We start from the raw sequence: 24300 nt of genomic DNA on the forward strand, positions 1-24300 counted from the left end.
GCGCAGCTCCTGTCGCGGCCTTGTCTCTCTCCCCCAGCCCATGTAACATTTCCTGCGCGTGATTGACCCCCTATATACAACAACCATCACACATCAAACCTCAAACATCCCCCCCACCCTCACAAACCCTCAGTTGGAGTCCAACTTTTCGGCTTGTACAAAGGTCCACGCCTCTTCAGGTGTTTCGAAGTAATAGTGTTGGCCCTTGTATGTGACCCACAGTCGCGCTGGCTGCAGCATTCCGAATGTCACTTCTTTCCGGTACAACGCCGCTTTGGCCCGGTTGAAACCCGCTCTCCGCTTTGCCACCTCCGTGCTCCAGTCCGGGTATATTCGGATCTCTGCATTGTCCCACTTACTGCTCCGCTCCTTTTTGGCCCATCTCCGGACCCACTCTCTGTCCGTGAACCGGTGGAACCTCACCACCGTCGCCCTTGGCGGCTCATTTGCCTGGAGCTTCTTCGCCAGCACCCGATGAGCCCCGTCCAACTCCAGCGGCCTCGAAGGGGCCTTCGTGCCCATCATCGCCTTGAGCATCGTGCTCGCGCTTGCCCCGGCATCAGCCCCCTCCACTCCCTCAGGGAGACCCAGAATTCGCAGATTCTTTCTCCTCGACCTGTTCTCCAGGTCTTCGAGTCTTCCCGCCCACCTCTTGTGTAGCACCTCGTTCTGCTCCACTCTCACCACCAGGCCCACGAGCTCGTCCTCGTTCTGACTGACTCTTTTCTGTACCTCCTGGATCTTAGCTTCGTGGGCATTCTGCGTGATCCCAAGTCCTTCAATTGCCGAAAGCATAGGCGCCAACACCTCTTTGCGCATCTCCTCGCGCTGCTCCTCGAAGCAGCGCTTGATGAACTCCTGCAGCTCCCCTTTGTCCCTGGCTGCCGCCATTTTGTTTTCTTTCCCTCGCTTCTCCCGTTGCTCCAGTGCCGCTCCTTTGGCCGTTACACTTCTGGTCCGTTTCATAGAAGTTGGCAGTGTTTACTACACCAGTCTGCCCCAAAAAGTCTATGGAAACTCCTGAAAAAGGTCTAAGAGTCAGTTCCAGACGGGAGCTGCCGAATGCGCGACCTACTCCTCCATGGCCGCCACCAGAAGCCTCATCCCTGCTTCTTCAATGGCCTTGGTAGATCTTTTCACAGTTGTTCCCTCTGCTGCTAGAATTCACCTTTGATAGAGTCAAGCCAGATTGCAGCTTTAAGCTTGCCCTTCCCCCGCCTGCATGCTGGAAGAGGCTCTGTTTATCCTGCAGTTAAAGCCAAATCTTTTACTGTTTCTGCCGGGTCTGGTATCCAAAAGACACAACATTCCTGGGGGACACTGTCAGGGGAATGCTGCAGTCTTCTTCCCACACCGGGAAATGTCAAACAAATGCCGTGGGGGCCCTGTAAAAGAGCCCAAAAGTCCGTTCCAAGCAGGAGCTGCCGAATATGCGACCTAGCTCTGCATAGCCACACCCGGAAGTCTCTTATAATACCATTCTAAATACAATCGTAATACCATCATAAATACTATTCTAATATCATTATAAAAATTATTGTAATACCATTATAAATACTGTTGCAATACTGTCATAAATACTATTGTAATACCATTATAAATACTCCACAATAGTCCTCAATACCGGGGCCCTGCAAGGCTGCGTACTTAGGCATACTCCCTGTACACACAGGACCGGTTGGCAAAATTTGGTTCCAACTCCATCAACAAGTTTGCTGACGATACGACCATAGTGGGCCGGATCTCGAATTACGACAAGCCAGAATGCAGGAGGGAGATTGAGAACCTAGTGGAGTGGTGCAGCGACAACAATCTATCCCTCAATGCCAGCAAAACTAAAGAGCTGGTCTTTGACTTCAGAAAGCAAAGTACTGTACCCACCCCTATTAGCATCAACGGGGCCGAGGTGGAGATGGTTAGCAGTTTCAAATTCCCAGGGCTACATATCTCCAAAAATCTGTCCTGGTCCACCTACGTCGACGCTACCACCAAGAAAGCACAACAGCACCTATACTTCCTCAGGAAATTAAGGAAATTCGGCATGTCCACATTGACTCTTACCAACTTTTACAGATACACCATACAAAGCATCCTATCAGGCTGCATCACAGCCTGGTATGGCAACTGCTTGACGCAAGACCGCAAGAAACTTCAGAGAGTCGTGAACACCGCCCAGTCCATCACACGAACCTGCCTCCCATCCATTGACTCCATCTACACCTCCCGCTGCCTGGGGAAAGTGGGCAGCATAATCAAAGACCCCTCCCACCCGGCTTAATCACTCTTCCAACTTCTTCCATCGGGCAGGAGATACAAAAAGTCTGAGAACACACACGAACAGACTCAAAAACAGCTTCTTCCCCGCTGTTACCTGACTCCTAAATGACCCTCTTATGGACTGACCTCATGAACACTACACCCCTGTATGCTTCGCCCAATGCCAGTGTTATGTAGTTACATTGTGTACCTTGTGTTGCCCTATTATGTATTTTATTTTATTTCCTTTTCTTTTCATGAACTTAATGATCTGTTGAGCTGCTCGCAGAAAAAAACTTTTCACTGTACCTCGGTACACGTGACAGAAACAACACAAAAAACAAAACAAAATAATATCAGTATAGATACTATTGTGATATCATTATAAATACAATTGTGAACATGTTATAGATACTACTCTAATACCATTATAAATACAATTCTAATACCATTATAAATACTATCATAATACCATTATAAATATTATTATATCAGTATAAATACTATTGTAATACTGTTATAAATACTATTATAATACCATCAGAAATACTATCATAATGCCATTAGAAATATTATTGTCATACCATTATAAATACTATTGTAATACCGTTATAAATACTATTGTGATACCATCATAAATACTATTGCAGTACTATTATAAGTACTATTATAATATCATTATAAATGGTATCATAATACCATTACAAATAACAACAATAACCTTGTATTGTCACAAGTAGGCTGACAATGAAGTTACCGTGAAGAGCCCCTAGTCGCCACATTCCGGCACCTGCTCGGGTACACGGAAGGAGAATTCAGAATTCTCAGCTGGTACGGGAATTGAACCCGCGCTGTTGGACTTGTTCTGCATCACACACCAGCTGTCTAGCCCACTGAGCGAAACCAGCTACCATGATGACATTATAAATACTACTGCAATGCCAACATAAATACAATCATAATGCCATGATAAATACTATTGTAACACTATTATAAATACTATTCTAATACCATTATTAATACAGTCGAAATACTGTTATAAGTGCAATTGAAATACCATTATTAACACTATTGTAGTGCCATTATAAATACAATCGTAATACTATTATAAATACTATTGTAATACCATTATAAATACTATTGTCATGCTGTTGTAATGCCCTCAGTAAGTAGTTTAGGAAGTAGTAATAATAGAACATTGCAGCGCAGTACAGGCCCTTCGGCCCTCGATGTTGCGTCGACCTGTGAAACCAATCTAAAGCCCATCTACATTATTCCATTATCATTCATATGTTTATCCAATGACCATTTAAATGCCCTTAATGTTGGCGAGTCCACTACTGTTGCAGGCAGGGCATTCCACATCCCTACTACTCTCTGAGTAAAGAACCTACCTCTGACATCTGTCCTATATCTATCTCCCCTCAATTTAAAGCTATGTCCCCTCGTGCTAGCCATCATCATCCAAGGAAAAAGGCTCTCACTGTCCACCCTATTTAATCCTCTGATCATCTTTGATGCCTCTATTAAGGTCACCTCTTAACCTTCTTCTCTCTAACGAAAATAGCTTCAAGTCCCTCAGCCTTTCCTCATAAGATCTTCCCTCTATACCAGGCAACATCCTGGTAAATCCCCTCTGCACCTTTTCCAATGCTTCCACATCCTTCCAAAATGCGGCGACCAGAACTGCACGCAATACTCCAAATGCGGCCCCACCAGAGTTTTGTACAGCTGCAACATGACCTCATAGCTCCGAAACTCAATCCCTCTACCAATAAAAGCTAACACACCGTACCCCTTCTTAACAACCCTATCAACCTGGGTGGCAACTTTCAGGGATCTATGGACACCGAGATCTCTCTGCTCATCCACACTGCCAATAATCTTACCATTAGCCCAGTACTCTGTATTCTTGTTACTCCTCCCAAAATGAATCACCTCACACTTTTCTGCATTAAACTCCATTTGCCACCTCTCAGCCCAGCTCTGCAGCTTATCTATGTCCCTCTGTAACCTGCAACATCCTTCCGCACTGTCCCCAACTCCACCGACTTTAGTGTCATCCGCAAATTTACTCACCCATCCTTCTACCTCCAGGTCATTTATAAAAACAACAAACAGCAGTGGCCCCAAAACAGATCCTTGTGGTACACCACTAGTAACTGAACTCCAGGCTGAACATTTCCCATCAACCACCATCCTCTGTCTTCTTACAGCTAGCCAATTTCTGATCCAAACCGCTAAATCACCCTCAGTCCCATGCCTCCGTATTTTCTGCAGTAGCCTACCGTGGGGAACCTTATCAAATGATTTACTGAAATCCATATACACCACATCAACTGTTTCACACTCGTCCCACTGTTTGGTCACCTTCTCAAAGAACTCAATAAGGTTTGTGAGGCTCGACCTACCCTTCACAGAACCGTGTTGAATATCCCTAATCAAATTATTCCTTTCTAGATGATTATAAATCCTATCTCTTATAATCCTTTCCAAGACTTTGCCCACAACAGAAGTAAGGCTCACTGGTCTATAGTTACCGGGGTTGTCTCTACTCCCCTTCTTGAACAAAGGGACAACATTTGCTATCCTCCAGTCTTCTGGCACTATTCCTGTAGACAATGATGACATAAAGATCAAAGCCAAAGGCTCTGCAATCTCCTCCCTAGCTTCCCAGATAATCCTAGGATAAATCCCATCCGGCCCAGGGGATTTATCTATTTTCACACTTTCGAAAATTGCTAACACCTCCTCCTTATGAACCTCAATCCCGTCTAGTCTAGTAGCCTGCATCTCAGTATTCTCCTCGACAACATTGTCTTTTTCTTGTGTGAATACTGACGAAAAATATTCATTTAGCGCCTCTCCTATCTCCTCAGACTCCACGTACATCTTTCCACTACTGTCCTTGACTGGCCCTACTCTTACCCTAGTCATTCTTTTATTCCTGACATACCTATAGAAAGCTTTAGGGTTTTCCTTGATCCTACCTGCCAAGGACTTCTCATGTCCCCTCCTGGCTCTTCTTAGCTCTCTCTTTAGGTCCTTCCTAGCTAACTTGTAACTCTCAAGCGCCCTAACTGAACGTTCACGTCTCAACTTTACATAAGCCTCCTTCTTCCTCTTGACAAGTGATTCAACTACTTTAGTAAACCACGGTTCCCTCACTCGACCACTTCGTCCCTGCCTGACAGGTACATACTTATCAAGGACATGCAGTAGCTGTTCCTTGAAAAAGCTCCACATTTCAATTGTGCCCATCCCCTGCAGTTTCCTTCCCCATCCTATGCATCCTACGTCTTGCCTAATCACATCATAATTGCCTTTCCCCCAGCTATAACTCTTGCCCTGCGGTATATACCTATCCCTTTCCATCGCTAAAGTAAATGTAACCGAATTGTGGTCACTATCACCAAAGTGCTCACCTACCTCCAAATCTAACACCTGTCCTGGTTCATTACCCAGTACCAAATCCAATGCGGCCTTGTCTCTTGTTGGCCTATCTACATACTGTGTCAGGAAACCCTCCTGCACACATTGGACAAAAACTGACCCATCTAAAGTGCTCGAACTATAGCGTTTACAGTCAATATTTGGAAAGTTAAAGTCCCCCATAACAACTACCCTGTTACTTTCGCTCCTATCCAGAATCATCTTTGCAATCCTTTCCTCTACATCTCTGGAACTTTTTGGAGGCCTATAGAAAACTCCCAACAGGGTGACCTCTCCTTTCCTCAGCCCATACTACCTCAGTAGACGAGTCCTCATCAAACGTCCTTTCTGCCACCGTAATACTGTCCTTGACTAACAATGCCACACCTCCCCCTCTTTTACCACCTTCCCTGAGCTTACTGAAATATCTAAACACCGGAACCTGCAACAAACATTCCTGTCCCTGCTCTGTCCTTGGGCAGGATTCTCTGACCCCCCTGCCAGGTCAAAGAATCGCCGGGTACCAGCGTGAATCCCCCCCCCCCCGTCGTCCTCCAAATTCTCCGACCCCCCAAAAGTCGGTGAGACGTGAATCGCGCCGCCTGCCTCGGAGAATGGCAGGGACTGACGCGACGCTATGGACCCCGGGGCTGCCCGAATTCTCCTGGCCGGATGGGCCGACGTCCTGCCGACGTGACCACAGGCTAACGACAAGGATCTGTATGTTTGCAGCCATGGAGCTCAGACAGTTGGCCATCCCTGTCTGTGTCTGGGCGACGCCGGCCAGCACATGGGCAATGGTGACGATGTCCTCAGCGATGGACTGCTGAAACTAGGCCACTGCCTGCAGAGACTGGGCCATGGCCTGCTGAGGCAGGGCCATGGCATTGAGCGCCTCTGCCACCTGCCGCTGGCTCTGGCTCATGGCTTCCTCTGAGAGGGCAGCCATGTCCTGGGCCACAGATGCAGTCTGCACGGAAAGCCCCAGGCCTTGCATACTGCTCCCCATGTCTGACACCGTCGCACTCATTGCCTTTCAAAGCAGACATCACCCGTGCGGTTTCGGCCTGGGTGGCACGCATGACCGGCACCACGCCCAGCTCCTGGACGCGGGTGCACTCTCTACAGCCGCCGCAAGCCAGCCGTCATCCCCTTCGATCGTCCCTGGTTCGGTGACTGCATCGGGTCTGTGGGTGGGTGTGGTAACTCCAGGAACCCGGGACCCGTCTGGGCAGCAGATGTTTGCTTGCGCCAGGATGCCCTCCCACCTCACGGCCCCTCTGCTCCTCCTCCCTCTACCTGCTGTACCGGTACGGCTGTGTTGTGCGCACCAGTGAGTGTACCAGAATCTTCAGCACTGAAGTGCCCAGCCAAGGTGAGTGTCTCTGCGATGGTGGAGGGTGTTGGTGACAGCAGTGGCATTGTGTCGTGAGCATCGTCCGACTCAGAGTCCATAGTCCCCTGGGGTGGCGGTTCCTGTCCACACGTCTGCTGTGTGTCGGTGTCATGTGTGTCGGTGTCCCGGGTAGTGTTGTCCCGGGTAGGGCTGTCCTGGGTACTGTTGTCCCGGGTAGGGCTGTCCTGCGTAGGGGTGTCCTGGGTAGGGCTGTCCTGGGTAGGGGTGTCCTGGGTAGGGGTGTCCCGGGTAGTGTTGTCCCGGGTAGGGCTGTCCTGGGTAGTGTTGTCCCGGGTAGGGCTGTCCTGGGTAGGGGTGTCCTGGGTAGGGCTGTCCTGGGTAGGGCTGTCCTGGGTAGTGGTGTCCTGGGTAGGGCTGCCCTGGCCCGGCTGCGCCAGGGGCCTGTGGCTGCCCCCCTCGTCGCTGTGTGTCACACGCCTGTATCACCGCACTCGCACGAGACGGAGGCGTCGTCTTCCTGTTGCTCCGAGCCTGTGCCTGTCTCGTGGCCGCCCTAGGGCATCATGGGGGCATTCCATGCCGGAGGGGCCGGGCCTGTCCCTGACTTGTGGCCACCCTGGGGCGTCGTGGGGGCATCGCATGCCGGAGGGGCCGGGTCTCTCCCTGTCTCGTGGCCGCCCTTGGGCATCCTGCGGGCGGTCGGCACCCGCGGGGACGGGTGCCTCGACGTCAATACACAATATAGCATGCATGGTTAGACACACTGGCGGTGATCGGGGAAGTGGGGGAGGGGGGATATAGGGAAGGGGGGATATGGGGGAGGGGCATATGGGGAGGGGGGATATGGGGGATATGGGGGAGGGGAGATATGGGGATATGGAAGAGGGGGGATATGGGGGAGGGAGGATATGGGGGATATGGGGGAGGGGGACATGGGGGATATGGGGGAGGGGGACATGGGGGATATGGTGGAGGGGAATATGGAGGAGGGGGGATATGGGGGATATGAGGGAGGGGGGATATGGGGGATATGTGGGAGGGGGGATATGGGGAGGGGGATATAGGGATGGATGTTATGGGGGATATGGGGGAGGGGGATATGGTGGGATATGGGGGTGGGGGGTATGGGGGATATGGGGAGGGGGATATGGGGGAGGGGGGATATGGGGGGGGTTATGGGGAGGGGGATATGGGGCAGGGGGGATATGGGGGAGGGGGGATCGATGGGCATGAGACAACCTGCCTCTATGACTCCGGGACCACCGAGAGCTTTGGCCTGCTAAAAATGCGTTTCAGGGTAGGGCGTATAAATGTTCGTCGGCGCTGCAGCCATTCTGGTTCCAGCTACAGGAGGCACAACATCTTTGCTCAATAAAGCCTCGATTATTCCACCATTCTCGTCTCGTGGTAATTGAAGGTGCATCACAACCAATGCAATTTCACATTGCACATTTGAGCACATCACTTGATGTATGACCTGAGCCACCAGTTCATTATTGGATCCCTCTGTAAAGTACGCTCCATGACACACTGTTTCCTCAGATTGAGTGTCTCATGTTGGAGGATATTGTCGAACCTGAACAGTTATTGACTCATGCCCATTCTGGGTGACAAATATCATGAGTATATGTAATCTGATTCCAGTACTTTGTTACTGGCACACATTTTTACTTGCTTTTGTATCTCTTGTTAACATAAGGATGATTTAATTGCCGCAGTGACTTAAAGGTACAGGGTATGACAATAACATAAGCGATTTCAATCGCACTACATGTGATTTGCATATTAATTCATTACTAAACTAATTCAGCAGGGGGATGGGAACCTGAATTGCAGATCCAGTGTACAGGAGGTTGAGAGTAGTGAGGTCATGAGTAAGGTTTCAAGGTCGCAGGAGTGTACCGGCAGGTAGGAATGTGGTTTGAAGTGTGTCTACTTCAACGCCAGGAGCATCCAAAATAAGGTGGGTGAACTTGCAGCATGGGTTGGTACTTGGGACTTCGATGTTGTGGCCATTTCGGAGACATGGGGCGGGATTCTCCGATAATCGGCGCGATGGCTGGAACCCGGCGCCAAAAAAGGCACAGATCACTCCGGCGTCGGGCCCCCCCCAAACGGCACAAAGTATCTGGCACCAAATGGGCCAGCAGCGGTGTGGCACCATTCGCGAAGGCGTCACCCGCCACGCATGCACGCGTCGCAGCACAAAAGACGGTGCCCCCCCCCCCTCGGAGACCCATCAAGATGGCCGCCCGCCGCGCAGCCCCGAGGTTCCAGGAGCGCGACATCGAGCCGCTCCTGGACACAGTGGGGCAGGGGAGGGAGGCCCTGTACCCCGCACACAGCCACAGGGCCGTCCCACACCTCAGCCGGCGCCTGTGGAGGGAGGTGGTAGAGGCCATCAGCGATGTGGCTGTAACACCAAGGATAGGCGCCCAGTGCCACAAGAAGGTGAATGACCTCGTCAGGGCAACCAGGGTGAGTACCCCTCCCCCCGCCCCCCGATGTGCGGCACCCCCCCAGGTGCAACTAACCCTAATCCTAACCCTAACCCTAACCCTAATGTGCGGCGCACCTCTGCCAATATACGCACAACCGCTGGCCAGCACCGTCGTCGTCGCGGTCGCGAGGTTGCGGGGCCGAGACTGATCCAGGGTGATAGAGGCTAGCTGCGGCAGATGCTGGGTCAGCAGTGGCGGAGGTAGCGGCAGGCGATGAACGGCCAGACGAGCAGGGGTCCTGAGACACAGTCCAAAATAGAGCCAAAGATAGCGGCGCCCACGGGGCGCACATGGCTTGCGAAGGGGAAAATGGCAGTGCCCCTGGGTCGCACGTGGGTGGTGTAGGAACGCCGGGACTGGAAACAGCGGCGACTGACCGGGCCTGGCAAACAGCAGCGAAGTGGCCTTTCTTCCTACACACGTTGCAGGTCACGCTCCGCGCCAGGCAGCGCTGCCTGGGGTGTTTGTTTTGCCCGCAAAAATAACACTTGGGCCCCCCAGACTTTGCTGGCTGCCGCACGGCGGAGTCTTGCGGTGAGCTGGAGTCGGCAGCTGGTGGGGCCCACGAGGGTGCCGCCCGGTCGGGGGTGTAGGACTGAACGTTACAGTAGGCCACTTCTAACGAATTAGCAAGCTGCCTAGTTCCCGCAACATCGAGCGTACCCCCTTCCAGTAGCCGCTGGCGGACGTACGCAGACTTCATGCCCATGACGTAAGTGTCTCTAATTAAAAGTTTGGTGTGCTGGACTACCAAAACTGCCTGGCAGTCACAGTTCCTACCTAGCGGCTGTTCTGAGGTAGCTTTTGAAGCAGGCTAGCCAGTGGTCAAAGGCGGACATAGCGTTGGCTGCTTGAGGGCTCAGCTGCAGGCGATCAGGCTGGATGCGGAGATCCATCGTTTAAAAATCTTGCTCAATAAATTGATGCACCGTCAATTACCACAAGACAAGAATGGTGGAATAATCGCGGCTTTATTGAGCAAAGTGTTGTGCCTCCTGTAGCTGGAACCAGAATGGCTGCAGCATCGGAGAGCACACACTTTTATACGCTGCCTGCTGGGGATTTACTGTTGTACCCTTAATATACAGGTAGTGCTGTAATACATATAATATGCCACTAGTGGTGACTACCACATTCACCCCCTGTTAAAAAAAGAGTCCGGTGGGGGGGGTGGAAAATATTATAAGTTAAGTCTGTCGGGGGCCTTGACCCTCCTCTGCGATCACCTCAGTCCTGGTGGTGATGTGGGCGCTGACTTGGTAACCTGCGACTCCGGGAGCATGTTGTCATCGTCTTCGTCACCCCTGAGTGGGAGGGCGGATCCTGCTGGGGTGGGGGCTGCGGTGAGGTGCGCTGGAGGGAGGATGAGTGGCACAGGGGTGAATGAGGCAACCGGGGGGGGGGGGGGGGACGGTGTCAGGTCGGGGGTCGTGGGTGGGGATCCAGAGGGTGCCAGGCCCCGGAGGAAGACTGTGTCCTGGTGCCCGTCGGGGTGTGCCACGTAGGCGCACTGCGGGTTTGCGTGTAAGAGGTGGACCTTTTCGACCAAGGGGTCCGACTTATGGGTCCTGTCATGTTAGAGTACCTTTAAGACATGGATGTTTAAGCAATGTACCTTTAAGAAAACAGTGATGTCAGAGAGTGGGTGGAGCTGGGCTTTAGATCAGCTATTTTGGCAGTTTTTAGTTTCAGTTTGAAAAAGAGCTTGTGTGTGTCTGTGTGTTTCCAGAGAGCTGCAGTTTGGAGGAAAAGAGCTGGGTCTGTGTCTGTGTTTTGCAGTGAGCTGGATTTGCTGTGATGTCTGCCATGAAAGACTATCTCTGGATCATTTGGGTGATTTAAACTCATAATAGTAAAGCGATTAACCTGATGTGATTCTGTTTAAAGGTGTTAAGTCTCTTGGAAGTTTGAAGGAACATTTTAAGGAATTATTTACTGTTGCAATATTTTTGGAGTTATCTTTAAAGTAAGGGGTGTTAAGAGATCCAATGTTTATTTAAGATGAGTTCATGGAATAAACAGTGTTTTGTGTTTAAAAACCCATGTGTCCATAATTGTAATCCCACACCTAGGGAAAAAGTTGTGTGCTAAGAAGAGCAATAAATACATTAAAGGGAGAGGTTGGTTGAACTCCATGATACATTTTGGGGTTCTGAAAATGCCTCGCTCATAACAATTGAGGGCTCGAGGGGGATAAAAGTCTATCTATTGGATTGGCTTTTGTGAACTGAAAGACAGTGAAGGATTGTTGCTTTTCCGGTGTGGTATTTTAGTTTAAGTGGGGAGTGTGTTGTGGACAATGGCTCTTTCAGAGGCTCAGAAGTTTTTGGGGGTGGAGACTGTCACACGCAGTACTTTACGGACAGAGACGGAAAGCAGACTGTTGGGTCTGGCAAAAACATTGCAGTTAACACGACCTGACAAAATGCGAAAAACTGAGGTAATTATGGCGGTGGTTAAGCATTTAAAGTTGCATGCGATAGAGTTTGACTCATGGGAAATGGCAAAAATTCAGTTGCAAATTAAACAAATGGAACATGAGAAAGATTTAAAGCGTCTTGAATACGAAAGAGGTAGACAGGAAAAAGAAAAGGAGAGAGAAGAAAGAAACAAAGAAAGAGATAGAGAGGAAAGGGAAAAAGAGAGAGAGTTTGAACTTCGGAAATTGGTTCTGAAACATGAAAATCAGTTAAAATTGGCAGACGCAAAGGGACACATCCAGTTGGAGGATATGGATGAGGATAATGAGACAGAGCATCATAGTCGAAGACGTGGTGGGGATCTATTTAAATATGTCCAAGCATTGCCAAGGTTTGACGAGAAGGAGGTAGAAGCCTTTTCCATTTCATTTGAGAAGGTAGCTAAACAAATGCAATAGCACAGGACATGTAGGTATTACTGATTCAAACAAAGCTGGTAGGTAGAGCTAGTGAAGTGTTTGCATCACTACCGGAGGAGGTATCTGGAATGTATGAGGAGGTGAATAAATCCATCTTAAGTGCATATGATAGTGCCTGAAGCTTACAGACAAAGGTTTAGAAATTTGAGGAAAGAATTTGGTCAAACATACATGGAGTTTGAAAGGCTCAAACAGAGTAATTTTGATAGGTGGATAAGGGCTTTGAAAATAGACCAAACATATGAACCTCTCAGAGAAATTATACTTTTGGAGGAGTATAAAAATTCAATTCCTGATGTAGTGAGAACTCATGTGGAAGAACAGAGGGTTAAAACTGCGAGATTAGCAGCGGAAATGGCAGATGATTATGAATTAGTTCATAAATCAAAGATTGGTTTCCGACATCAGTTTCAGCCGGTGAGGGATGGAAACTGGGGACATGAGAAATACTCAAGTGGTAAAGGTAAAGGTGATCTGATGGGAGACAATAAAGAGAGTGTACCTCATATTAAAAAAGAAATCCAGGAGGGTGGAAAAGAAATGAAAAGTTTCAGATGTTTTCACTGTAATAAACTAGGCCATGTAAAGTCACAGTGTTGGTGGTTTAAGAAAAGCACTGGGAAGGCTGATGTGGTAAAACAGGATAAGACAGTGGGGTTTGTTAGAGTGGTAAAGGAAAGCCCAAGGGAAGCGAAGGAGGTGCAAACAATTGTACAGACTGTTCAAGAAGTAATTGTTAAGAAGGTGCCAGATGTATTTGAAGAATTTACTTGTGTGGGTAAAGTTCACTCATGTGTATCAGGAGGAGCAGGTAAAGAAGTCACAATTTTAAGAGATACAGGGGCTAGTCAATCTTTAATGGTAAGAGATGAGGAATTATGTAGTTTGGGAAGAATGTTGCCAGAAAAGGTGGTGATATGTGGAATTCCATTATATAAGGTAAGGTTGGAAAGTCCAGGGAAAAGTGGTAAAGTGGTAGTAGTAGTAATAGATAAACTATCTTGTACAGGAATACAGTTTATCTTGGGTAATGATATAGCGGGATCGCAGGTGGGAGTGATGCCTACTGTGGTTGATAAGCCAGTAGAAAATCAGACAACTGAAAGTTTTTTTTTAGGTTTTTTTTATTCTCCTCCTTTTTCACATTTTCTCCCACATTTACATCCATCAACAATAAACAATAATCAGCAAGATATGTCAGTCCCCATAATAACAACGATCCTATCTACCCACCAACCCCCAAACCTCAACCCGCATGTTTACATAAACAAATGACAAAAAGGAATCAGGGATTACCCATAGTCACCCTTAATCTTACACAGCTCCCCCCACCACCACCACCACCACCACCGGTCTCCAGCTCCTCCCGTCCACTGCCTCTTATAAAACTCCTCCTCCCAACCTCGGTTCCTTCCCCCCAACTTTCCACCCCGGCTAGACCACTCGGACCCTGTTCTGCCAGGCTCCGATGGCTGCAGCCCCTCCCCCCACCTCACTCCCGTTCACTGGCTGGCTTAAACCGGCCAGTGTGGAGGCCCCCGCCCGGGTCCCTTTCCCACTTGCCCGGCCCTAGGGAAGCCCAAAGATCCCCTTTTAGCACACAAACCCCGTATATCCACCTACACCCCAAAGAACCCTCATTTCGAGTGAAAGTCCCGTCCCTTCCCTTTGGCTCCTTTAGCCTCTACACCCGTGCGCAGTGATACAAAAAAGAAGAAAATACAGTGTAGCGCACAAAGACTCCGTGAGACAAATAGAGTGAAGTCGATGAGGCTTTATTAAGCGTGTCTGTTCCCCCGCAGCTCGATAGTAAACTGGCCTGCGGGGGAAGACTCCGGCTTCTTATACTCCGCCTTCAGGGCGGAGCTAGAGGTCAACGGCCAACCAGGACCCGGGATCTGTCAGCCAATGGCATTAGGGCTTCCAGTCCCACATAACCCCCAATACATACTACCACATTCACCCCTTGTCAAAAATGAACCCGGCGGGGTGACGCTTCGTATGGTGGTAAGGGTTTACAGGGCTGGTCCTGGGAGGAAAAAAAACATTCACAAGGCAATACAGTATTGTACAATTTTGTCCTGTTGCAACTATTTACAGAGGGTATGGGAAGAAAAGCAAAATGTTCTTGTGAAAAGTCCATATTTAGTTTTAGATCGACGCCACGAGTCGGTCGGGTGGTCTGGTCGTCCGTGTCGATCGCCTCGGCCCCGGTGGTGGTGGTGCTTGTACCGGTGTTGTCGCCTCCAGGAGCCTTACGGTTTCAGCTTGGGCTTTATTCTTGGTCGGTGCTGAGGGGAGGGGAACCGATCCTCCTGGGAAGGGGGCGGTCGCGGGGTGCGGTGGTGGCAGGAAGGGAGGGGGTTGGGTTGATGGTGTCGGGGGGGAGTGCGTGTTGCCGGCGGGCGCCAGATCCCGCAGGGAGACCGTGTCCTGTCGGCCGTCGGGGTACTCCACGTAGGCGTACTGGGGGTCCGTGTGGAGGAGGTGAACCCTTTCGACCAACGGGTCCGCCTTATGTGCCCGCACATGCTTTCGGAGCAGGATGGGTCCTGGGGCCGCCAGCCAGGTCGGCAGCGACGTTCCAGAGGAGGATCTCCTAGGGAAAACAAGGAGACGCTCATGAGGCATTTGATTAGTGCTCGTACATAATAACGACCGGATGGAGTGGAGAGCGTCCGGGAGGACCTCCTGCCACCGTGAAACTGGGACGTCCCTGGACCGTAGGGCCAAGAGGACGGCCTTCCAGACCGTGCCGTTCTCCCTCTCGAGTTGCCCGTTCCCCCGGGGGTTGTAGCTGGTCGTCCTGCTTGAGGCTATGCCCTTGCTGAGCAGGAACTGGCGCAGCTCGTCACTCATGAAAGAGGACCCTCTGTCGCTGTGGACGTAAGCGGGGTAACCGAACAGTGTGAAGATGCTGTTCAGGGCTTTAATGACTGTGGCCGCGGTCATGTCAGAACAGAGAATGGCAAAAGTGAAGCGGGAGTATTCGTCCACCACATTAAGAAAATATGCGTTACGGTCGGTGGAGGGGAGGGGCCCTTTGAAATCGAGACTGAGGCGTTCAAAGGGGCGGGAAGCCTTAATCAGGTGCGCTCCATCTGGCCTGAAAAAATGCGGCTTGCATTCCGCGCAGATGTGGCAGTCCCTTGTGACTGTACGGACCTCCTCTAAAGAGTATGGGAGATTGCGGGACTTGATGAAGTGGTAAAACCGAGTGACCCCCGGGTGGCAGAGGTCCTCGTGGAGGGTTTGGAGGTGGTTAATTTGTGCGTTGGCACATGTGCCGCGGGATAGGGCATCGGACGGCTCGTTCAGCTTTCCGGGACGATACAAAATCTCATAGTTGAAGGTGGAGAGCTCGATCCTCCACCTTAAGATCTTGTCGTTTTTGATTTTGCCCCGCTGTGCATTATCGAACATGAAGGCTACCGACCGTTGGTCCGTGAGAAGAGTGAATCTCCTGCCGGCCAGGTAATGCCTCCAATGTCGCACAGCTTCCACTATGGCTTGGGCTTCCTTTTCTACTGAAGAGTGGCGGATTTCTGAGGCGTGGAGGGTCCGGGAGAAAAAGGCCACGGGTCTGCCCGCTTGCTTAAGGGTGGCCGCTAGAGCTACGTCGGAGGCGTCGCTCTCGACCTGGAAGGGGAGGGACTCGTCGATGGCGCGCATCGTGGCCTTTGCGATATCCGCTTTGATGCGGCTGAAGGCCTGGCAAGCCTCTGTCGACAGAGGGAAGGTCGTGGTCTATATTAGGGGGCGGGCCTTGTCTGCGTACTGGGGGACCCACTGGGCGTAGTATGAAAAGAACCCCAAGCAGCGTTTCAGGGCTTTTGGGCAGTGCGGGAGGGGAAATTCCATGAGTGCGCGCATACGTTCGGGGTCGGGGCCTATTATCCCATTGCGCACTACGTAGCCCAGAATGGCTAGCCGATCGGTGCTAAAAACGCACTTGTCCTCGTTGTACGTGAGGTTCAAGGCTTTGGCGGTCTGGAGGAATTTTCGGAGGTTGGCGTCGTGGTCCTGCTGATCGTGGCCGCAGGTGGTTACATTGTCGAGATACGGGAACGTGGCCCGCAACCCATGTTGATCAACCATTCGGTCCATCTCCCGTTGGAAGACCGAGACCCCGTTTGTGACGCCAAAAGGGACTCGTAGGAAATGGTATAATCGCCCGTCTGCCTCGAAGGCTGTGTACTTGCAGTCACTTGGGCGGATGGGGAGCTGATGGTAGGCGGACTTGAGGTCCACGGTGGAGAAGACTTTATATTGGGCAATCCGGTTGACCATGTCGGATATGCGGGGGAGAGGGTACGCGTCTAGTTGTGTGTACCTGTTGATGGTCTGGCTATAGTCAATGACCTTCCTTTGTTTCTCCCCTGTCTTCACTACTACCACCTGCGCTCTCCAGGGACTATTGCTGGCCTGGATTATGCCCTCCTTTAGTAGCCGCTGTACTTCGGACCGAATGAAGGTCCGGTCCTGGGCGCTGTACCGTCTGCTCCTAGTGGCGACGGGTTTGCAATCCGGGGTGAGGTTCGCAAACAAGGACGGGGGTTGCACCTTTAGGGTTGCGAGGCCGCAGATAGTGAGTGGGAGTATTGGGCCGCCGAATTTGAACGTAAGGCTCTGTAGATTGCATTGGAAATCTAATCCCAGCAAGGTGGGGGCACAGAGTTGGGGAAGGACGTTTAGTTTGTAGTTTTTGAACTCCCTCCCCTGCACCGTTAGGGTAACTATGCAGAATCCCTGGATCTGTATGGAGTGGGATCCTGCAGCTAGGGAAATCTTTTGTGCGCTGGGATAGGTGGTCAAGGAACAGCGTCTTACCGTGTCGGGGTGTATAAAGCTCTCCGTGCTCCCGGAGTCGACTAGGCATGGCGTCTCGTGGCCGTTTATTAGCACCGTTGCCGTCGTCGTCTGGAGTGTCCGGGGCCGATCGTGCCCACCGATCGCCAGGCCGACATCTCTCCGACCCCCTTTCTTCCGCAGCCCTGCAAGATCCGTCTGACATCTTCTTGCGGGGCGGACTCGGAGAGGACGGCAACCACTCATGCGCGGGTGACGCCAGTTATGCGGCGCCGGCCGCGTCATGTATGCGGCGCCGCCTTTACGTGATGACAAGGCCTGGCGCATGTAAATGACACGGCCCCGCTCCTAGCCCATTATCGGGCCCTGAATCGGTCGGTATAGGGGCCGTTTCGCGCCGTCATGAACCTCAACGGCGTTCACGATGGCGTGGGCACTTCGGCGCGGGAGTGGAGAATCCCGCCCAGTGTATTGTGTTTAAAAACCCACGTGTCCATAATTGTAATCCCACACCTAGGGAACAAGCCTGGTGCTAGGAAAAGCAACAAATACATTCAAGGGGGAGGTTGATTGTACTCCATGATACATTTTGGGGTTCTGAAAACGCCTCGTCCATAACAATCCGCACATGCTTCCGGAGGAGGACGGGTCCCGGAACTGTCAGCCATGTAGGGAGCGAGACCCCGGAGGTGGACTTCCTGGGGAAGGCAAACACACGTTCGTGAAGGGTCTTGTTAGTCGCGGTGCAGAGAAGCGATCGGATGGAGTGGAGCACATCGGGGAGGATCTCAAGCCAGCGGGAGACCGGGAGATTTTAGACCGCAGGGCCAGCAGGACGGCCTTCCAGACCGACCCGTTCTCCCTCTCCACCTGCCCGTTTCCCTGGGCATTGTAGCTGGTCGCCCTGCTCGAGGCGATGCCCTTGCTGAGCAGGAACAGACGCAGCTCATCGCTCATGAAAGAGGATCCCCGATCGCAGTGGATATAGGTGGGGAAACCGAGCAGAGTGAAGATGCTGTGCAGGGCTTTGATTATCATGGCAGAAGTCATATCGGGGCATGGGATGGCGAAAGGGAACCGGGAGTACTCATCAATCAGGTTCAGAAAGTACGTGTTGCGGTCAGTGGAGGGGAGCAGCCCTTTGAAGTCCACGCTGAGGCATTCAAAGGGGCGGGAGGCCTTCACCAGGTGCGCTCTATCTGGCCGGTAGAAGTGCGGCTTGTACTCTGCGCAGACTTGGCAGTCTCTGGTGACGGTCCTGACCTCCTCAATGGAGTAGGGCAGGTTGCGGGCCTTGATAAAATGGAAGAACCGGGTGACCCCCGGGAGGCAGAGGTCATAGTGGAGAGCCTTGAGTCGGTCCTCTTGTGCGCTGGCACATGTACCGCGGGATAGGGCATCAGGGGGCTCATTGAGCTTCCCCGGGCGATACAATATCTCTTAATTAGAGGTGGAGAGCTCGATCCTCCACCTCAAGATCATGTCACTTTTGATCTTGCCCCGCTGTGTATTATTAAACATAAAGGCAACCAGCCTTTGGTCAGTGAGGAGAGTGAATCTCCTGCCGGCCAGGTAATGCCTCCAATGTCGCACAGCTTCCACAATGGCTTGGGCCTCCTTTTCAAAAGAGGAGTGCCGAATTTCGGAGGCATGGAGGGTGCGGGAAAAGAAGGCCACGGGCTTGACGCCTGGTTGAGGGTCGTGGCCAGGGCTACGTCCGATGCATCGCTCGCCACCTGAAAGGAGAGGGACTTGTCGACCGCGTGCATCGTGGCCTTGGCGATGTCTGACTTGATGCGGTTGAAGGCCTGGCGGGCCTCAGCCGCCAGGGGGAAAACTGTGGACTGAATGAGTGGGCGGGCCTTGTCTGCATAATTAGGGACCCACTGGGCATAATAGAAGAAAAACCCCAGGCATCGTTTCAGGGCCTTGGGGCAGTGAGGGAGAGGGAGATCCCGGAGGTGGTGCATGCGGTCGGGGTCGGGCCCTAGGACTCCATTTTCCATGACATAGCCAAGGATGGCTAAGCGGTTGGTGCAGAACACGCACTTCTCCTTATTGTATGTGAGCTTAAGGAGTTTGGCGGTCTGGAGGAATTTTTGGAGGTTTGCGACGTGGTCCTGCAGATCGTGGCCGCAGATGGTGACGTTATCGCTGGAAGACCGAGACCCCATTAGTGACGCCGAAGGGAACCCTAAGGAAGTGATAGAGGCGGCCATCTGCTTTGAACGCAGTGTATTGGCGGTTCTCCGGGCGGATGGGGAGCTGGTGGTAGGCGGACATCAAGTCCACTGTGGAAAAGACTCGATACTGCGCAATCTGATTGACCATGTCAGATATGCGTGGGAGGGGGTACTCGCCGAGCTGCGTGTACTGATTGATGGTCTGACTGTAGTCAATGACCATCCTGTGCTTCTTCCCAGCCTTCACTACCACCACTTGAGCTCTCAAGGGGCTGTTGCTGGTCTCAATGACCCCTTCCCGCAGGAGCCGTTGGACCTCCGACCTGATGAAGGTCCTGTCCTGGGCACTGTACCGTCTGCTCCTAGTGGTGACGGGCTTGCAATCCGGGGTGAGGTTCACAAACAGGGAAGGTGAATCGACCTTAAGGGTCGTGAGGCCGGAGATGGTGAGGGGGGGGGTAGGGGTCCGCCGAATTTTAAAGTTAGGCTTTAGAGATGGCATTGAAAATCCAGGCCAAGTAACAGGGCAGCGCAGAGGTGGGGGAGGTGTAGAGCCGGAAGTTGGTGAACTCTACGCTTGGACAGTGAGGGTCGCGATGCAGTACCCCCGGATTTCCACGGAATGGGATCCGGAGGCCAGGGAGTTTTTCTGGGTGACGGGGTGTACCGGGAGGGAGCAGTGCCTTACCGTAGTGGGGTGGATGAAGCTCTCGGTGCTCCCGGTTGCCTCGTGCCCATCGATCATCACCGTCGTCATCGCGGTCGTGAGGTTGCGGGGCCGGGACTGACCCAGGGTGATAGAGGCGAGCTGCGGCAGATGCTGGGAGGTCCGGAGCTGGTCAGCAGTGGCGGAGGTAGCGGCAGGCGATGAACGGCCAGACCAGCAGGGGTCCTGTGACACAGTCCAAAATGGCGCCAAAGATGATGGCGCCCATAGGCCGCACGTGGCTTGCGAAGGGGAAAATGGCAGTGCCCCTGGGTCGCACATGGGGGGGTGTAGGAACGCCGGGCCTGGAAACAGCGGCGACCGACCGGCCTGGCAAACAGCAGCGAAGTGTCCTTTCTTCCCACACCCGTTGCAGGTCACACTCCGCGCCGGGCAGAGTTGCCTGGGGTGTTTGTTTTGCCCGCAAAAATAACACTTGGGCTCCCCAGAGTTGGCTGGCTGCCGCGCAGCACAGGCTTGCGTTGAGCTGGAGTCGGCAGCTGGTGGGGCCCACGATGCCCACGAGGGTGCTGCGCGGTCGGGTCGTAGGACTGAACGTTACAGTTGGCCACTTCTAACGAAATAGCAAGCTGCCTGGTTCCCGCAAGATCGAGCGTAACCCCATTCAAGTAGCCGCTGGCGGACGTACGCAGACTTCATTGCCCGTGACGTAAGCGTCTCTAATTAAAAGTTCAGTGTGCTAGACTGCCAAAACTGCTTGGCAGTCACAGTTCATAGAATTTTATCATAGAATTTACAGTGCAGAAGGAGGCCATTCGGCCCATCGAGTCTGCACCGGCTCTTGGAAAGAGCACCCTACCCAAGGTCAACACCTCCACCCTATCCCCATAACCCAGTAACCCCACCCAACACTAAGGGCAATTTAGCATGGCCAATCCACCTAACCTGCACATCTTTGGACTGTGGGAGGAAACCGGAGCACCCAGAGGAAACCCACGCATACACGGGGAGGATGTGCAGACTCCGCACAGACAGTGACCCAGTGAGGAATCGAACCTGGGACCCTGGAGCTGTGAAGCAATTGTGCTATCCACAATGCTACCGTGATGCCCCTTAGTTCCTACCTAGGATGTGCAGGGCACAGAAGAAATCATCCAGATTCGACTTCCGGTTGCAGCAGGGATGAGCTAGCCGCACGTTTCGGCGGCTCCAGCTCCGACGGAACTTCGGGCTCTTTTAAGAGTCCCAACGGGGACTTGGACGGCCGTAAATCCCGGTGCGAGGCGCGAGGGAAGGGAGTCCCCCCCGAACGACGGAGGGAAAAACCGGCGGCGGCGGCTGCAGCCCGAAGAATCTGCAGCCAGAAGGTCAGAGGGAGTGGAACAAAATGGCGGCGGAGAAACCACAGGTGACATGGGGGCCTGAGCAGGACGAGGTGGTGAGACGGTGCGTGGACCTGCTGAAGAAGGAGGTAATGACCCCTTTGTTACAGGCAATTGAGGGGCTTAAGGAGACTTTAAAGACCCAGGAGACTGAACTTCGCGTGGTGGAGCAGAAGGTATCAGGTATTGAGGACGAGGTCCTGGGCCTGGCGGTCAAGTCTCAGACGCACGAGGCACTTCATAAAAAGTGTGCTGGTAGGATTGAGGCCCTTGAAAATGGAACGCAAAGGAAGAACCTTAGGATACTAGGTCTCCCGGAGGGTGTGGAAGGAGTGGACTGTGGAGCGTACGCAAGTAAGATGCTGAGCTCACTGATGGGTGCTGAGGCCCCTGCGGGCCCCATGGAGGTGGAGTGGGCAAATCGGATCCCGGCGAGAAGACCAAAAGCGGGAGAACCACCGAGGGCGATAATCGTGCGATTCTACCTCCTTAAGGACAGAGAAGAGGTCCTGAGATGGGCTAAAAAGGTACGGAGTAGCAGATGGGAGAATGCGGTGGTAAGGATCGACCAGGATTGGAGTGCGGAGGTGGCAAGAAGGAGGGCGAGCTTCAACCGAGCCAAAGAGGTTTTGCACAAAAGGAAGGTGAATTTTGGGATGCTGCAGCCGGCAAGACTATGGGTCACGCATCAGGAGAGACACTATTATTTCGAGACGGCGGAGGAAGCATGGTCCTTCATCAATGAAGAGAAACTGGACCGGAACTGAGGGACTGATGCTGCAGGGAACTGTTATTGTTGTTATTATTGTTTTTGTTAATGGGATGATGAAAGTTAATCGAGAAGTAAACAGGGAAGGGGGGGGGACACTGGGGAAATGTGGGCGCCGGTGAGGGGGGAGAGGCGGGACATAGTTAGAGAATGGGGAAGGAGAGGGGGAGGGGAAAGGGAGCTGCGCCATAAGAGGCGGATCAGGTAAAGGGATGTTCCCGCGCCAGAAAGAATAAGGCGGGAAAACAGGCGCAAGGCGGATGGGAGTTCCCTCACACCGGGGGGGCCGAGGAGCGAGCAGGGGTAGCCGGGGTCAGTTGAAGTCAGCTGAGTTGCTGCTGCGGAAATCCAAAGGGAAATGGCTAAAGAGAGGGTGGTCGGGGGCGGAATGCGATGCTGGGGGAGCGAGCGGGAGCGCGGAGGCGGGATATGGGACTGGCCTAGAGAAGGTAATGGCTAGTCGACACGGGAGGGGGGCAGGTAGCCCCCCAGTGAGGCTGATCACGTGGAACGTGAGAGGCCTGAATGGACCGATAAAAAGGGCCCGAGCGCTCGTGCATTTGAAAGGACTAAGGGCAGACGTGGTCATGCTCCAAGAGACGCACCTAAAGGTGGCGAACCAAGTTAGGCTAAGGAAAGGATGGGTGGGACAGGTGTTCCACTCAGGACTGGACGCAAAGAACAGAGGGGTGGCCATTTTGGTGGGGAAACGGGTAGCATTTGAAGCAAAGAACATCGTAGCAGATAGTGGAGGTAGATATGTAATGGTGAGTGGTAGGCTGGAGGGAATGGAGGTCGTGTTGGTTAATGTGTATGCCCCAAATTGGGACGATGCGGGGTTCATGAGACGGATGCTGGGGCGTATTCCGGACCTGGAGGCAGGAAATTTGATTTTAGGAGGGGACTTCAATACGGTGCTGGATCCGGGGCTAGATAGATCCAGCTCAAGGACTGGAAGAAGGCCGGCAGCGGCCAAGGTACTTAAGGGGTTTATGGACCAAATGGGGGGAGTGGATCCATGGCGATTTCTTAGACCCAGGGCTAGGGAGTATTCCTTCTTCTCCCACGTCCATAAAGTGTACTCCCGGATAGATTTTTTTGTTTTAGGAAGGTCGTTGATCTCTAGGGTGGAAGAAGCTGAATACTCAGCCATAGCAGTTTCAGATCATGCCCCACATTGGGTGGACCTGGAAGTAGGAGAGGACAGGGAGCAGAGAACACTCTGGCGATTAGATGTGGGACTGATGGCGGATGAGGGAGTGTGTGCAAGAGTGAGGGGGTGTATCGAGAGATACCTGGAGGTCAATGACGACGGCGAGGTCCCTGTGGGAGTGGTCTGGGAAGCACTAAAAGCGGTGGTCAGAGGAGAGCTGATTTCTATTGGGGCCCACAAAAGGAAAACAGAGGCCAAGGAAAGGGATAGATTACTGGGGGAGATTTTAAGGGTGGACAGGGAATTTGCAGAGACCCCGGAGGAGGAGCTGTACAGGGAGAGGAGACGACTCCAGACCAAGTTTGACCTTCTGACCACCAGAAAGGCGGAGGTACTGTGGAGGAAGGCACAGGGGAGGAGGTATGAATATGGGGAAAAGGCTAGTCGCCTGTTGGCGCACCAACTGCGAAAGAGGGCAGCAGCGAGGGAGATAGGAGGAATTAGGGATGAAAGGGGAGACACTGTGCGAAGGGCAGGAAAGATAAATGAGGTGTTTAAGACCTTTTATGAAGAACTGTACAGGTCTCAGCCCCCAGAGGGAGAGGAGGGGATGCGGCAGTTCCTGGACCAGTTGAGGTTCCCGAAAGTGGAGGAGCAGGCGGTGGCAGGCCTGGGAGCGCCGATTGAGGTGGACGAGGTTATTAAGGGACTGGGAAGCATGCAAGCAGGGAAGGCCCCGGGGCCGGACGGGTTCCCGGTGGAATTCTACAGAAAATATGTGGACTTGTTGGCCCCGTTGTTGGCGAGGACGTTCAATGAGGCCAGGGAAGGGCGGACACTACCCCCGACAATGTCGGAGGCGATGATATCGCTAATTTTGAAGAGGGACAAA

Source organism: Scyliorhinus torazame, chromosome 1 (assembly GCF_047496885.1).
Source record: "Scyliorhinus torazame isolate Kashiwa2021f chromosome 1, sScyTor2.1, whole genome shotgun sequence".
Classification (NCBI taxonomy): domain Eukaryota; kingdom Metazoa; phylum Chordata; class Chondrichthyes; order Carcharhiniformes; family Scyliorhinidae; genus Scyliorhinus; species Scyliorhinus torazame.